Source organism: Rattus norvegicus, chromosome 1 (assembly GCF_021556685.1).
Source record: "Rattus norvegicus strain SHRSP/BbbUtx chromosome 1, alternate assembly SHRSP_T2T, whole genome shotgun sequence".
NCBI lineage: Eukaryota > Metazoa > Chordata > Mammalia > Rodentia > Muridae > Rattus > Rattus norvegicus.
In genome coordinates, this window is record NC_141534.1 from 69,505,530 (window position 1) to 69,519,434 (window position 13,905).

Genomic DNA, 13,905 nt, shown 5'->3' on the forward strand with positions numbered 1-13,905 from the left:
CTGAGTGAGCTAACTCAATCACAGAAAGACATACATGGTATGCACTCATTGATAAGTGGCTATTAGCCCAAATGCTTGAATTACCCTAGATGCCTAGAACAAACAAAACTCAAGACGGATGATCAAAATGTGAATGCTTCACTCCTTCTTTAAATGAGGAAAAAGAATACCCTTGGCAGGGAAGGGAGAGGCAAAGATTAAAACAGAGACTGAAGGAACACCCATTCAGAGCCTGCCCTACATGTGGCCCATACATATACAGCCACCCAATTAGACAAGATGGATGAAGCAAAGAAGTGCAGACCGACAGGAGCCGGATGTAGATCGCTCCTGAGAGACACAGCCAGAATACAGCAAATACAGAGGCGAATGCCAGCAGCAAACCACTGAACTGAGAATAGGTCCCCCGTTGAAGGAATCAGAGAAAGAACTGGAAGAGTTTGAACGGGCTCGAGACCCCAAAAGTACAACAATGCCAAGCAACCAGAGCTTCCAGGGACTAAGCCACTACCTAAAGACTATACATGGACTGACCCTGGACTCTGACCCCATAGGTAGCAATGAATATCCTAGTAAGAGCACCAGTGGAAGGGGAAGCCCTGGGTCCTGCTACGACTGAACCCCCAGTGAACCAGTCTATAGGGGGAGGGCGGCAATGGGGGGAGGGTTGGGAGGGGAACACCTATAAGGAAGGGGAGGGGGGAGGGGGATGTTTGCCTGGAAACCGGGAAAGGGAATAACACTCGAAATGTATATAAGAAATACTCAACTTAAAAAAAAAAGATGTTGAGCATTTCTTTAGGTGTTTCTCAGCCATTTGACACTCTTTAGCTGTAAATTCCTTGTTTAGGTCTAAACCCCAGTTTTAATAGGTTTATTTTTCTCCATGCAGTCTAACTTCTTGAGTTCTTTGTATATTTTGGATATAAGCCCTCTATCAGTTGTAGGATTGGTAAAGATCTTTTCCCAATCTGTTGGTTGCCGTTTTGTCCTAACAAGTGTCCTTTGCCTTACAGAAGCTTTGCAGTTTTATGAGATCCCATTTGTTGATTCTTGATCTTCGAACATAAGCCATTGGTGTTTTGTTCAGGAAATTTTCTACAGTGCACATGTGTTCAAGATTCTTCCCCACTTTTTCTTCTATTGTTTGAGTGTATCTGGTTTGATGTGTAGGTCGTTGATCCACTTGGACTTTAGCTTTGTACAGGGTGATAAGCATGGATCGATATGCATTCTTCTACATGCTGACCTCCAGTTGAACCAGCACCATTTGCTGAAAATGCTCTTTTTTTCCCCATTGGATGGTTTTGGCTCCTTTGTCAAAAATCAAGCGACCATCGGTGTGTGGGTTCATTTCTGGGTCTTCAATTCTATCCCACTGGTCTATCTGTCTATCTCTGTACCAATACCATGCAGTTTTTATCACTATTGCTCTGTAATACTGCTTGAGTTCAGGGATAGTGATCCACCCAGAAGTCCTTTTATTGTTGAGGATAGTTTTAGCTATCCTGGGTTTTTTCTTATTCCAGATGAATTTGTATATTTTTCTGTCTAACTTTATGAAGAATTGGGTTTGAATTTTGATGGGGATTGCATTGAATCTGTAGACTGCTTTTGGGAAAATGGCCATTTTTAGTATATTAATCCGGCCAATCCATGAGCATGGGAGATCTTTCCATCTTCTGAGGTCTTCTTCAATTTCCTTCTTCAGAGGCTTGAAGTTCTTATCATAAATATCTTTTACTTGCTTGGGTAAAGTAACACTGAGGTATTTTATATTATTTGGGACTATTATGAAGGGTGTCGTTTCCCTAATTTCTTTCTCGGCTTGTTTCTCTTTTGTGTAGAGGAAGGCTACTGATTTATTTGAGTTAATTTTATACCCAGCCACTTTTCTGAAGGTGTTTATCAGGTTTAGTAGTTCTCTGGTGGAACTTTTGGGATCACTTAAATATACTATCATATCATCTTCAAATAGTGATATTTTGACTTCTTCTTTTCCAATGTGTATCCCTGTGATCTCCTTGCTCTGGCTAGAACTTCAAGAACTATATTAAATAAGTAGGGAGAGAGTGGGCAGCCTTGTCTAGTCCCTGATTTTAGTGGGATTGCTTCAAGTTTCTCTCCATTTAGTTTAATGTTAGCTACTGGTTTGCTGTATATGGCTTTTACTATGTTTAGGTATGTGCTTGAATTCCTATTCTTTCCAGGACTTTTATCATGGACAGGTATTGAATTTTGTCAAATGCTTTCTCAGCATCTAATGAAATCATCTTTTGGTTTTGTTCTTTCAGTTTATTTGTATAATGGATCACGTTGATGGTTTTTCGTATATGAAACCATCCCTGCATGCCTGGGATGAAGCCTACTTGATCATGGTGGATGATTGTTTTGATGTACTCTTGGATTCGGTTTGCCAGAATTTTATTGAGTATATTTGCGTCGATATTCATAATGGAAATTGGTCTGAAGTTCTCTTTTTTGTTGGGTTTTTGTGTGGTTTAGGTATAAGTATAATTGTGGCTTCATAGAAGGAATTCGGTAGTGCTCCATCTGTTTCAATTTTGTGTAATAATTTGGATAGTATTGGTATGAGGTCTTCTATGAAGGTTTGATAGAATTCTGCACTAAACCCGTCTGGACCTGGGCTCTTTTTGGTTGGGAGACCTTTAATGACTGCTTCTATTTCTTTAGGAGTTATGGGGTTGTTTAAATGGTTTATCTGTTCCTGATTTAACTTTGTTACCTGGTATCTGTCTAGGAAATTGTCCATTTCCTGCAGATTTTCAAGTTTTGTTGAATATAGGCTTTTATAGTAAGATGTGATGATTTTTTGACTTTCCTCTGAATCTGTAGTTATGTCTCCCTTTTCATTTCTGATTTTGTTAATTTGGACACACTCTTTGGGTCCTCTCATTAGTCTGGCTAAGGGTTTATCTATCTTGTTGATTTTCTCAAAGAACCAACTTTTGGTTCTGTTGATTCTTTCTATGGTCCTTCTTGTTTCTACTTCGCTGATTTCAGCTCTGAGTTTGATTATTTCCTGCCTTCTACCCCGCCTGGGTGTATTTGCTTCTTTTTGTTCTAGAGCTTTTAGGTGTGCTGTCAAGCTGCTGACATATGCTCTTTCCTGTTTCTTTCTGCAGGCACTCAGAGCTATGAGTTTTCCTCTTAGCACAGCTTTCATTGTGTCCCATAAGTTTGGGTATGTTGTATCTTCATTTTCATTAAATTCTAAGAAGCCTTTAATTTCTTTCTTTATTTCTTCCTTGACCAGGTTATCATTGAGTAGCGCATTGTTCAACTTCCATGTATGTGTTTTCACTCTTCTCTTATTGTTATTGAAGACCAGCTTTAGCCCATGGTTGTCTGATAGGACGCAGGGGATTTTTTCTACCTTTCTGTATCTGTTGACGCCTGTTTTATGACGAATTATATGGCCAATTTTGGAGAAAGTACCATGAGGTGGTGAGAAGAAGGTATATCCTTTTGTTTTAGGATAGAATGTTCTATAAATATCTGTTAAGTTTATTTGGTTCATGACTTCTCTTAGTCTGTCTATGTCTCTGTTTAATTTTTGTTTCCATGATCTGTCCATTGATGAGAGTGGGGTGTTGAAAACTCCTACTCTTCTTGTGTGAGGTGCAATGTGTGCTTCAAGCTTTAGTAAAGTTTCTTTTATGCATTTAGGTGCCCTTGTATTTGGAGTATAGATATTTATGATTGAGAGTTCATCTTGGTGGATTTTTCCTTTGATGAATATGATGTGTCCTTCCTTATCTTTTTTGATGACTTTTAGTTGAAAATTGATTTTATTTGATATTAGAATGGCTACTCCAGCTTGCTTCTTCCAACCATTTGCTTGGAAATTTGTTTTTCAGACTTTCAGTCTGAGGTAGTGTCTGTCTTTCTCTGTGAGGTGTGTTTCCTGTAGGCAGCAGAATTCAGGGTCCTCATTGCGTATCCAGTTTGTTAATGTATGTCTTTTTATTGGGGAGTTGAGACCATTGATGTTGAGAGATATTAAGGAATAGTGATTATTGCTTCCTGTTATATTCATATTTGGATGTGAGATTATGTTTGTGTGCTTTTCTTTTCTTTGTTTTGTTCCCAAGATGATTAGTTTCTTGCTTTTTCTAGGGTGTAGCTTGCCTCCTAATGTTGGGCTTTACCATTTATTATCATTTGTAGTGCTGGATTTGTAGAAAGATATTGTGTAAATTTGGTTTTGTCATGAAATATCTTGGTTTCTCCATCTATATTAATTGAGAGTTTTGCTGTATACAGGAACCTGGGCTGGCATTTGTATTCTCTTAGGGTTTGTATGACATCTGTTCAGGATCTTCTGGCTTTCATAATCTCTGGTGAGAAGTCTGGTGTGATTCTGATAGGTCTGCCTTTATGTTACTTGTCCTTTTTCCCTTACTGCTTTTAATATTCTTTCTTTGTTTTGTGCATTTGGTGTTTTGAATATTTTGTGATGGGAGAAGTTTCTTTTCTGGTCCAATCTATTTGGAATTCTGTAGGCTACTTATATGTTTATGGGCATCTCTATCTTTAGGTTAGCGAAGGTTTCTTTTATGATTTTGTTGAAGATATTTACTGGTCCTTTGAGTTGGGAGTCTTCACTCTCTTCTATACCTATTTTCCTTAAGTTTGACCTTCTCATTGATTCCTGGATTTCCTGTGTGTTTTGGACCAGTAACTTTTTCCATTTTACATTATCTTTGACAGTTGAGTCAATGATTTCTATGGAATCTTCTGCTCCTGAGATTCTCTCTTCTCTCTCTTGTATTCTGTTGGTGATGTTTGTATCTATGGCTCCTTGTCTCTTCCTTTAGTTTTCTATATCCAGGGTTGTTTCCTTTTGTGCTTTCTTTATTGCTTATATTTCCATTTTTAATTTTTCACCTGTTTGATTGTGTTTTCCTGAAATTCTTTCAGGGATTTTTGTGATTCCTCTCTATAGGCTTCTACTTGTTTATTTATGTTTTCCTGCGTTTCTCTAAGGGAGTTCTTCATTTCTTTCTTAAAGTCCTCCAGCATCATGATCAAATATGATTTTAAATCTAGATCTTGCTTTTCTGGTGTGTTTGGATATTCAGTGTTTGCTTTGGTGGGAGAATTGGGTTCCGATGATGCCATGTAGTCTTGGTTTCTGTTGCTTGCGTTCCTACCCTTGCCTCTTGCCATCAGTTTCTCTCTGGTGTTACTTTGTTCTGCTCTTTCTGACAGTGGCTAGACCGTCATATAGGCCTGTGTGTCAGGAGTGCGGTAGACCTGTTTTCCTGTTTTCTTTCATCGCATTATGGCAACAGAGGGTTCTGCTTTCGGGTGTGTAATCTTTCCTGTCTACTGGTCTTCAGCTGTTCCTGTGGGCCGGTGTCCTGAGTCCACCAGGCAGGTTGCTTGGAGTAGAAAAGTTGGTCTTACCTGTGGTCCCGAGGCTCAAGTTACTCGTGGGGGACTGATTTTGGGCTCTCCGTGAGGGGGGCAACCAGGAGGGCCTGCGCTGCCTTTTCCCTGCCCCCCCTTGCACAGGGCTCCCGGATGGTATTAGGTGTTTTCCCCTGGAGTCAGAAATGTGGGCAGAGTGTAGTCTCTTCTGGCTTCCCAAGCATGTCACTCCCTTTGAACTTTTAGCTCTCCCTCCCATGGGTTTTGGGTGCAGAGAACTGTTGACTGGGTCCCTTCAGGTCCGGGCGCTGTCTCCATAACATTCTTGAAATTGGAGCAAGGATTACATTCCAGCCTGCTCTAACCATCACAGTACCTGACTGGGGAGGGAACCCTGTTCATGTGGAAGAGAAACTGGGGGACTTTTCATTTCTGATTTCCAAAAATCAAAGCCTCTGCCTATTGTGCGGTATGGAATTTAAGCAGGCCACCCACTCCTGATGGAAATAATAAGGCAATAGAATGAATTTGTCAGATGTTACATCTCTACCCTAGAAGTAGTCCAGATCTTTCGGTTTCATAGCAGACATATGCTTTGTGTTCAGACATTCCTATCCTCAGACTTGGTGTCTTCGCAGTCTACCCTCTGTACCTCTAGACTTTCAGATGAAGGATGGGGTAGGAAAGGAGTGGAAATGATTTTAAAGTCGTTTCATTTGTTTGTTTGTATGTAGGGAATGCATAGTGTTAAACAATGTATCCACATGGTGACACAGAGTATAACTTAAAGGAATTATTTCTTTTCTTTCAGGAATGCTTGGGCTGGAACTCAGGTCACTGGACTTGCTAACTAGAGTGTTTACCTGATAAAGCATCTTGGGCCCCAGATATGAATTTTCACTGGTTTTTCCTGTTCTGCCATGCTCAGCTGCTAAACACTTTAAAAGCCATCTTTCATTTGTTACATGCCAGGAAATACTCTCTTGCTCCCTCTGCTTTTTCTCTCTTTTTTCTCCATCCCTATACGTTCTTAATCTTTGTCATTTCTGGCCCTTCCTTCTCTTTATTTTCAGTAAAAAAGGATACTATACACAGAAAACATTGTACTTAGCACAGACCATTGCTTGATAAATCTTTACCTGTTTAATATGTCTGTGTTGACTCTGCTCCCAAACCCCGTGGGAGAGAGACCTCACCGCCTGATCAGGTGGGCACTCCTGAGGCTGCAGAGCGGAGGAGACCACCAACACTGCCCACCCCTGCCCACATTCCTGGCCCAAGAGGCAACTGTATAAGGCCTCTGCGTTCCCGTAGGGGAGGGCCCAGGAGCGGCAGGACCCCTGCGCCTGAGACACCGCCGGAACCTGAAGGAAACAGACCGGATAAACAGTTCTCTGCACCCAAATCCCGTGGGAGGGAGAGCTAAACCTTCAGAGAGGCGGACACGCCTGGGAAACCAGAAGAGACTGCACTCTGTGCACATCCAGACTCCAGAGGAAAACACCAAACGTCATCTGGAACCCTGGTGCAAGGAGGCTCCCGGAAAGAGCGGTGCAGATCTTCCCGGTTGCTGCCGCCGCAGAGAGGACTTAGGCAGTACCCCACGAGCAAACTTGAGCCTTGGAACCACAGGTAGGACCAACTTTTCCCCTGCAAGAAACCTGCCTGGTGAACTCAAGACACAGGCCCACAGGAACAGCTGAAGACCTGTAGAGAGGAAAAACTACACGCCCGAAAGCAGAACACTCTGTCCCCATAACTGGCTGAAAGAAAACAGGAAATCAGGTCTACAGCACTCCTGACACGCAGGCTTATAGGACAGTCTAGCCACGGTCAGAAATAGCAGAACAAAGTAATACTAGAGATAATCTGATGGCGAGAGGCAAGCGCAGGAACCCAAGCAACAGAAACCAAGACTACATGGCATCATCGGAGCCCAATTCTCCCACCAAAGCAAACACGGAATATCCAAACACACCAGAAAAGCAAGATCTAGTTTCAAAATCATATTTGATCATGATGCTGGAGGACTTCAAGAAAGACATAAAGAACTCCCTTAGAGAACAAGTAGAAGCCTACAGAGAGGAATCGCAAAAATCCCTGAAAGAATTCCAGGAAAACACAATCAAACAGTTGAAGGAATTAAAAATGGAAATAGAAGCAATCAAGAAAGAACACATGGAAACAACCCTGGACATAGAAAATCAAAAGAAAAGACAAGGAGCTGTAGATACAAGCTTCACCAACAGAATACAAGAGATGGAAGAGAGAATCTCGGGAGCAGAAGATTCCATAGAAATCATTGACTCAACTGTCAAAGATAATGTAAAGCGGAAAAAGCTACTGGTCCAAAACATACAGGAAATCCAGGACTCAATGAGAAGATCAAACCTAAGGATAATAGGTATAGAAGAGAGTGAAGACTCCCAGCTCAAAGGACCAGTAAATATCTTCAACAAAATCATAGAAGAAAACTTCCCTAACCTAAAAAAAGAGATACCCATAGGCATACAAGAAGCCTACAGAACTCCAAATAGATTGGACCAGAAAAGAAACACCTCCCATCACATAATTGTCAAAACACCAAATGCACAAAATAAAGAAAGAATATTAAAAGCAGTAAGGGAAAAAGGTCAAGTAACATATAAAGGCAGACCTATCAGAATCACACCAGACTTTTCGCCAGAAACTATGAAGGCCGGAATATCCTGGACAGATGTCATACAGACCCTAAGAGAACACAAATGCCAGCCCAGGTTACTGTATCCTGCAAAACTCTCAATTAACATAGATGGAGAAACCAAGATATTCCATGACAAAACCAAATTTACACAATATCTTTCTACAAATCCAGCACTACAAAGGATAATAAAGGGTAAAGCCCAACATAAGGAGGCAAGCTATACCCTAGAAGAAGCAAGAAACTAATCGTCTTGGCAACAAAACAAAGAGAATGAAAGCACACACATAACCTCACACCCAAATATGAATATAACAGGAAGCAATAATCACTATTCCTTAATATCTCTCAACATCAATGGCCTCAACTCCCCAATAAAAAGACATAGATTAACAAACTGGATACGCAATGAGGACCCTGCATTCTGCTGCCTACAGGAAACACACCTCAGAGAAAAAGACAGACACTACCTCAGAGTGAAAGGCTGGAAAACAACTTTCCAAGCAAATGGTTTGAAGAAGCAAGCTGGAGTAGCCATTCTAATATCAAATAAAATCAATTTTCAATTAAAAGTCATCAAAAAAGATAAGGAAGGACACATCATATTCATCAAAGGAAAAATCCACCAAGATGAACTCTCAATCTTCATCTTCGATTGGTTTATATACAAGTGTGCAATTTCTAGGCTTGAAAGTAAAATGATGCTATCTGGTGCTGGATAGAGGAGCCTTATTTTTTTTTTTTTTTACATTTTTTTTTATTAACTTGAGTATTTCTTATATACATTTCCTTATGTTATTCCCTTTCCCGGTTTCCGGGCAAACATCCCCCTCCCCCCTCCCCTTCCTTATGGGTGTTCCCCTCCCAACCCTCCCCCCATTGCCGCCCTCCCCCCATAGTCTAGTTCACTGGGGGTTCAGTCTTAGCAGGACCCAGGGCTTCCCCTTCCACTGGTGCTCTTACTAGGATATTCATTGCTACCTATGGGGTCAGAGTCCAGGGTCAGTCCATGTATAGTATTTAGGTAGTGGCTTAGTCCCTGGAAGCTCTGGTTGCTTGGCATTGTTGTCCATATGGGGTCTCGAGCCCCTTCAAGCTCTTCCAGTTCTTTCTCTGATTCCTTCAACGGGGGACCTATTCTCAGTTCAGTGGTTTGCTGCTGGCATTCGCCTCTGTATTTGCTGTATTCTGGCTGTGTCTCTCAGGAGCGATCTACATCCGGCCCCTGTTGGTCTGCACTTCTTTGCTTCATCCATCTTGTCTAATTGGGTGGCTGTATATGTATGGGCCACATGTGGGGCAGGCTCTGAATGGGTGTTCCTTCAGTCTCTGTTTTAATCTTTGCCTCTCCCTTCCCTGCCAAGGGTATTCTTTTTCCTCATTTAAAGAAGGAGTGAAGCATTCACATTTTGATCATCCGTCTTGAGTTTCGTTTGTTCTAGGCATCTAGGGTAATTCAAGCATTTGGGCTAATAGCCACTTATCAATGTGTGCATACCATGTATGTCTTTCTGTGATTGGGTTAGCTCACTCAGGATGATATTTTCCAGTTCCAACCATTTGCCTACGAATTTCATAAACTCGTTTTTGATAGCTGAGTAATATTCCATTGTGTAGATGTACCACATTTTCTGTATCCATTCCTCTGTTGAAGGGCATCTGGGTTCTTTCCATTTTCTGGCTATTATAAATAAGGCTGCGATGAACATAGTGGAGCATGTGTCTCTTTTATATGTTGAGGCATCTTTGGGTATATGCCCAAGAGAGGTATAGCTGGATCCTCAGGCAGTTCAATGTCCAATTTTCTGAGGAACCTCCAGACTGATTTCCAGAATGGTTTTACCAGTCTGCAATCCCACCAACAATGGAGGAGTGTTCCTCCTTCTCCACATCCTCGCCAGCATCTGCTGTCCCCTGAGTTTTTGATCTTAGCCATTCTCACTGGTGTGAGGTGAAATCTCAGGGTTGTTTTGATTTGCATTTCCCTTATGACTAAAGATGTTGAACATTTCTTTAGGTGTTTCTCAGCCATTCGGCATTCCTCAGCTGTGAATTCTTTGTTTAGCTCTGAACCCCATTTTTTAATAGGGTTATTTGTTTCCCTGCGGTCTAACTTCTTGAGTTCTTTGTATATTTTGGATATAAGGCCTCTATCTGTTGTAGGATTGGTAAAGATCTTTTCCCAATCTGTTGGTTGCTGTTTTGTCCTGACCACAGTGTCCTTTGCCTTACAGAAGCTTTGCAGTTTTATGAGATCCCATTTGTCGATTCTTGATCTTAGAGCGTAAGCCATTGGTGTTTTGTTCAGGAAATTTTTTCCAGTGCCCATGTGTTCCAGATGCTTCCCTAGTTTTTCTTCTATTAGTTTGAGTGTGTCTGGTTTGATGTGGAGGTCCTTGATCCACTTGGACTTAAGCTTTGTACAGGGTGATAAGGATGGATGGAGCCTTATTTTTTATTATGGCAGCTTGCTATTTTTGTAACATGGTGATTTGGTTGAACACAATAAAGTACAGTAGTAACTGATCTCCTTCTCTTCCTGGATGAGTGAGGAGATGATTAAATGTTGATGTCAGCATCCATGAGCATATTCAGATGAGCTTCTGCTTCTGTTGAAAAGGATCCTGTGTTTGATTGTGGTCCGAATCTTTGAAGCACTACTTGGCATCTCCTTCCTTGGAGGTCTCACTGTTTAAACATAACAGATTTGATATCTTGTTGGTAAGGTGAGGTCCAGCTTGTCTCCACTAGGTCATCTTCATGTGAATCCGGTGGTTATACGGTTTTGTTCTAGGGATATTTCATTTTTTTTAATAACAGTTTTAGCTGACATTCATGGAGAGAATGAATCCTTAGAACTGTGCCACTAGTGAAAGGAAATCCTGTCTAGAGTATGTTTCTTTACAAAGCTGTGTCACACCATCCTTTGGGCCCTCTGCTGGAAAAGTAGAATCAAGTCTCAAATAATGCCTTTTAAATTGTATCCTCTAGTATTATAGATGTAGGACAGTACTGTATCATACCTCTGTGGATGTAAAATAGCTTGTACCTGCTTTATGATACGTAGTAGTGACCGTGCTTTATCAGAGCTGTTTTTAATGATGTTGCTCAGAATGTTTTCTTTCCAGATGATGATTGAGAAGCTAATTTAAAAAAAAATGGTGCCAGGTACCACAAGAGTAACAGAACTGTGCTGTTTTCTCGGGTTTTGTTTTTTTACTTTTTTTTTTTAATGAAGTATGCTGGATGTCTCTACAGTTTTGTTCAGATGACTGCAGAACCTGGAAAAGCTGTTGCTGCTGTTGATGCATAACACACTGCTATTATTGGTCTTTTTATATAAATATAAATATATATATATATAAAAAATATATGTCTGTGTTGAGCTTCCAGGGATAAACCACTACTAAAAGACTATACATGGATTGACCCAGGGCTCCAACTGAAGCTATGTAGCAGAGAATATCTTTGTTGGGGCACCAGTGAGAGGGGAAGCCCTTGGTCCTGCCAAGGTTGGATCCCCAGTGCAGGGGGACAGTAAGGGGGGTGGATGGGGGGGATACCCATAAGGGGGAGAGGGAGGGGATTGGGGTCTTATGGACAGGAAACCAGGAAAGGGAATAACATTTGAAATGTAAATAAAGGAATATATCTAATAAAAATATGTCTGTGTTAACAGGTCTATGTAATCAACAGTAGATTAGGAAGGAGAGTATCCTTGAGCCCCCTCTCAATCTCCACTCTAAGTGTAAACATTGTCACACCTGTACTTGACAAATGGTGCCCTGGGACCAGGCCTGCAGATTCTTAGGCAACATGATACAAAATTCTAGCCAGTCTGGCACTACAGTTGAGTTCAAAGCTATCCTAAGCAATTTAGTGAGATATTACCTGAAAAAAATTTTAAACAGGCAATGGATCCTGGTGTGATGTCACACACCTTTAATCTTAGTACTTAACTGGAGAGGCAAGAGGATCTCTGAGTTCAAGGTTAACTTGGTCTACATAATGATCACAAGGATAGCTAGAACTACATACAGAGATGCTGTTACAAAAGATCAGTTAATTAATTATTTGCAAAGTGGAAATATAAGGAAAGGTGAAAAATGTAGCTCACCAGCAGAAAATAAATTGCCTAGATGTACTAAGTGAAGGACTGGGCAGGACTCAAAGTTAGAATTCCTATGTAGAATCTCCTAGTGAGGAACTGAGGTGGCTTGGTGGCAGAATTGTTGCCTAGAATCCACAGTGAGGGTCTGGGGTTCTGTTTCATTCTAAGAACTATGGCATTTGTTCCTCATATATAAGGGTCTGGTTTCTGTTCTCTGTATCACTCCCACCCAAACAAATAAGGAAAAAACCAACAGAAAAATACCATAAACACCATAAATGAGAGAAACTAAAACAGAAATATCCATCAAACCTTTAAATCAAAAAGTAAAAATAAAGGCTACAGAGCATGCATTATTTGCCTCCTTTTATTCACATTCATTATTATTATTGTTGTTATTATTATTATTATTATTATTATTATTATTTGTGTGTGTGTGTGTGTGTGTGTGTGTGTCTAAATCAAAATGTATGTATTGAGGTCAGAGAAGAGCTTGTAGGAATCAGTTGTGTCTTTTCTTCATGTGTGTTTGTGGATTGAATTCAAAACACCTTTTCCTACTGAGCCATCTTGTTGGCCCCTAGCTGCCTTATTTTTCAGCCTTTTATAGCTGGAACTTTACCTAGGGTATCTATTTTTGCTCATGGTATCTTTCATAACTTTATGTCTGTCAAGCACATCCACAGTAGCTGATGTAGTGACAATTTACTCCTTCGTGCTATTGAACAATGACTTTTGTCTTTGTGGTATGTAATCCTGTCTTTGAGGGATTGTCAGTAAATTCATTATTTCATTGGTTTCTACTGCTATGATAAACACAATGATTTTCGTCTTAAAACCTGTAGTTCACAATGAAGGGGAGTAAGTCAGGGCAGGAACTCAATGAAGGATCTGGAGGCAGAAAGTGAGGCAGAGACCATAGAGGAGTGCTGCTTACTAGTTTGCTTGCTTGCTTCCCATGGCTTGATCAGTTTGTCATTGTCTCCTCCAACAATTTATTCATTTTATTTTATGTATATTAGTCTTTTGTCTGCTTGTATGTGTGTGTATCACATGCATGGACCTGGTACCTGCAGAAGCCAGGACTCACTGTATCTCCTGGAACTGGATTGATAGATGTTTTCGAATCACCATGTTGGTGCTGGAAACCAAACCCATGTCCTTTGCAAGAGCAATCAAGTTCTCTTAACCACCAAGTTGGTTTTCCAGACCAACAACCTGCCTGTTATATGACAGAATACAACCTGCCCAGGGGTGGTACTGCTGACAGTAAGCTTGGCCCTCCCATGTCAATCATGAAGAAAATTACAGACATGCCTACAGGTCAGTCCCTCATTTTACAAACCAGATGATGGAAGCTCAGAGAGATGAAATTCTGAGTTCCAGGAGTCTGTTACTCTTCTCTACCCTTACCTCTTCTTGACTTCTGGGTCTAACTCTATGGCTTCTGGTCCTTAGTGAAATGTGTCTCAACCTTCCGGGATTTCTGAACAGAATTGAGAAAATAAGGGGGCTGGGTAGGTTGGGGCTACTTGAGTAACAGGAAATCAATGTTTCTTCTGATTTTCAAAATGCAAGGGATGTGGTTTAACTGTGTCTTCACAACTAGTGGTTAAGACAGAGCCTTTTGGAACTAAGGTAAGACCCAGTCCTCCCAATCATAAGCTCCTCACACTCTCAAGTTCACTATAACCCAAGCTTCCATTCACATTGTACT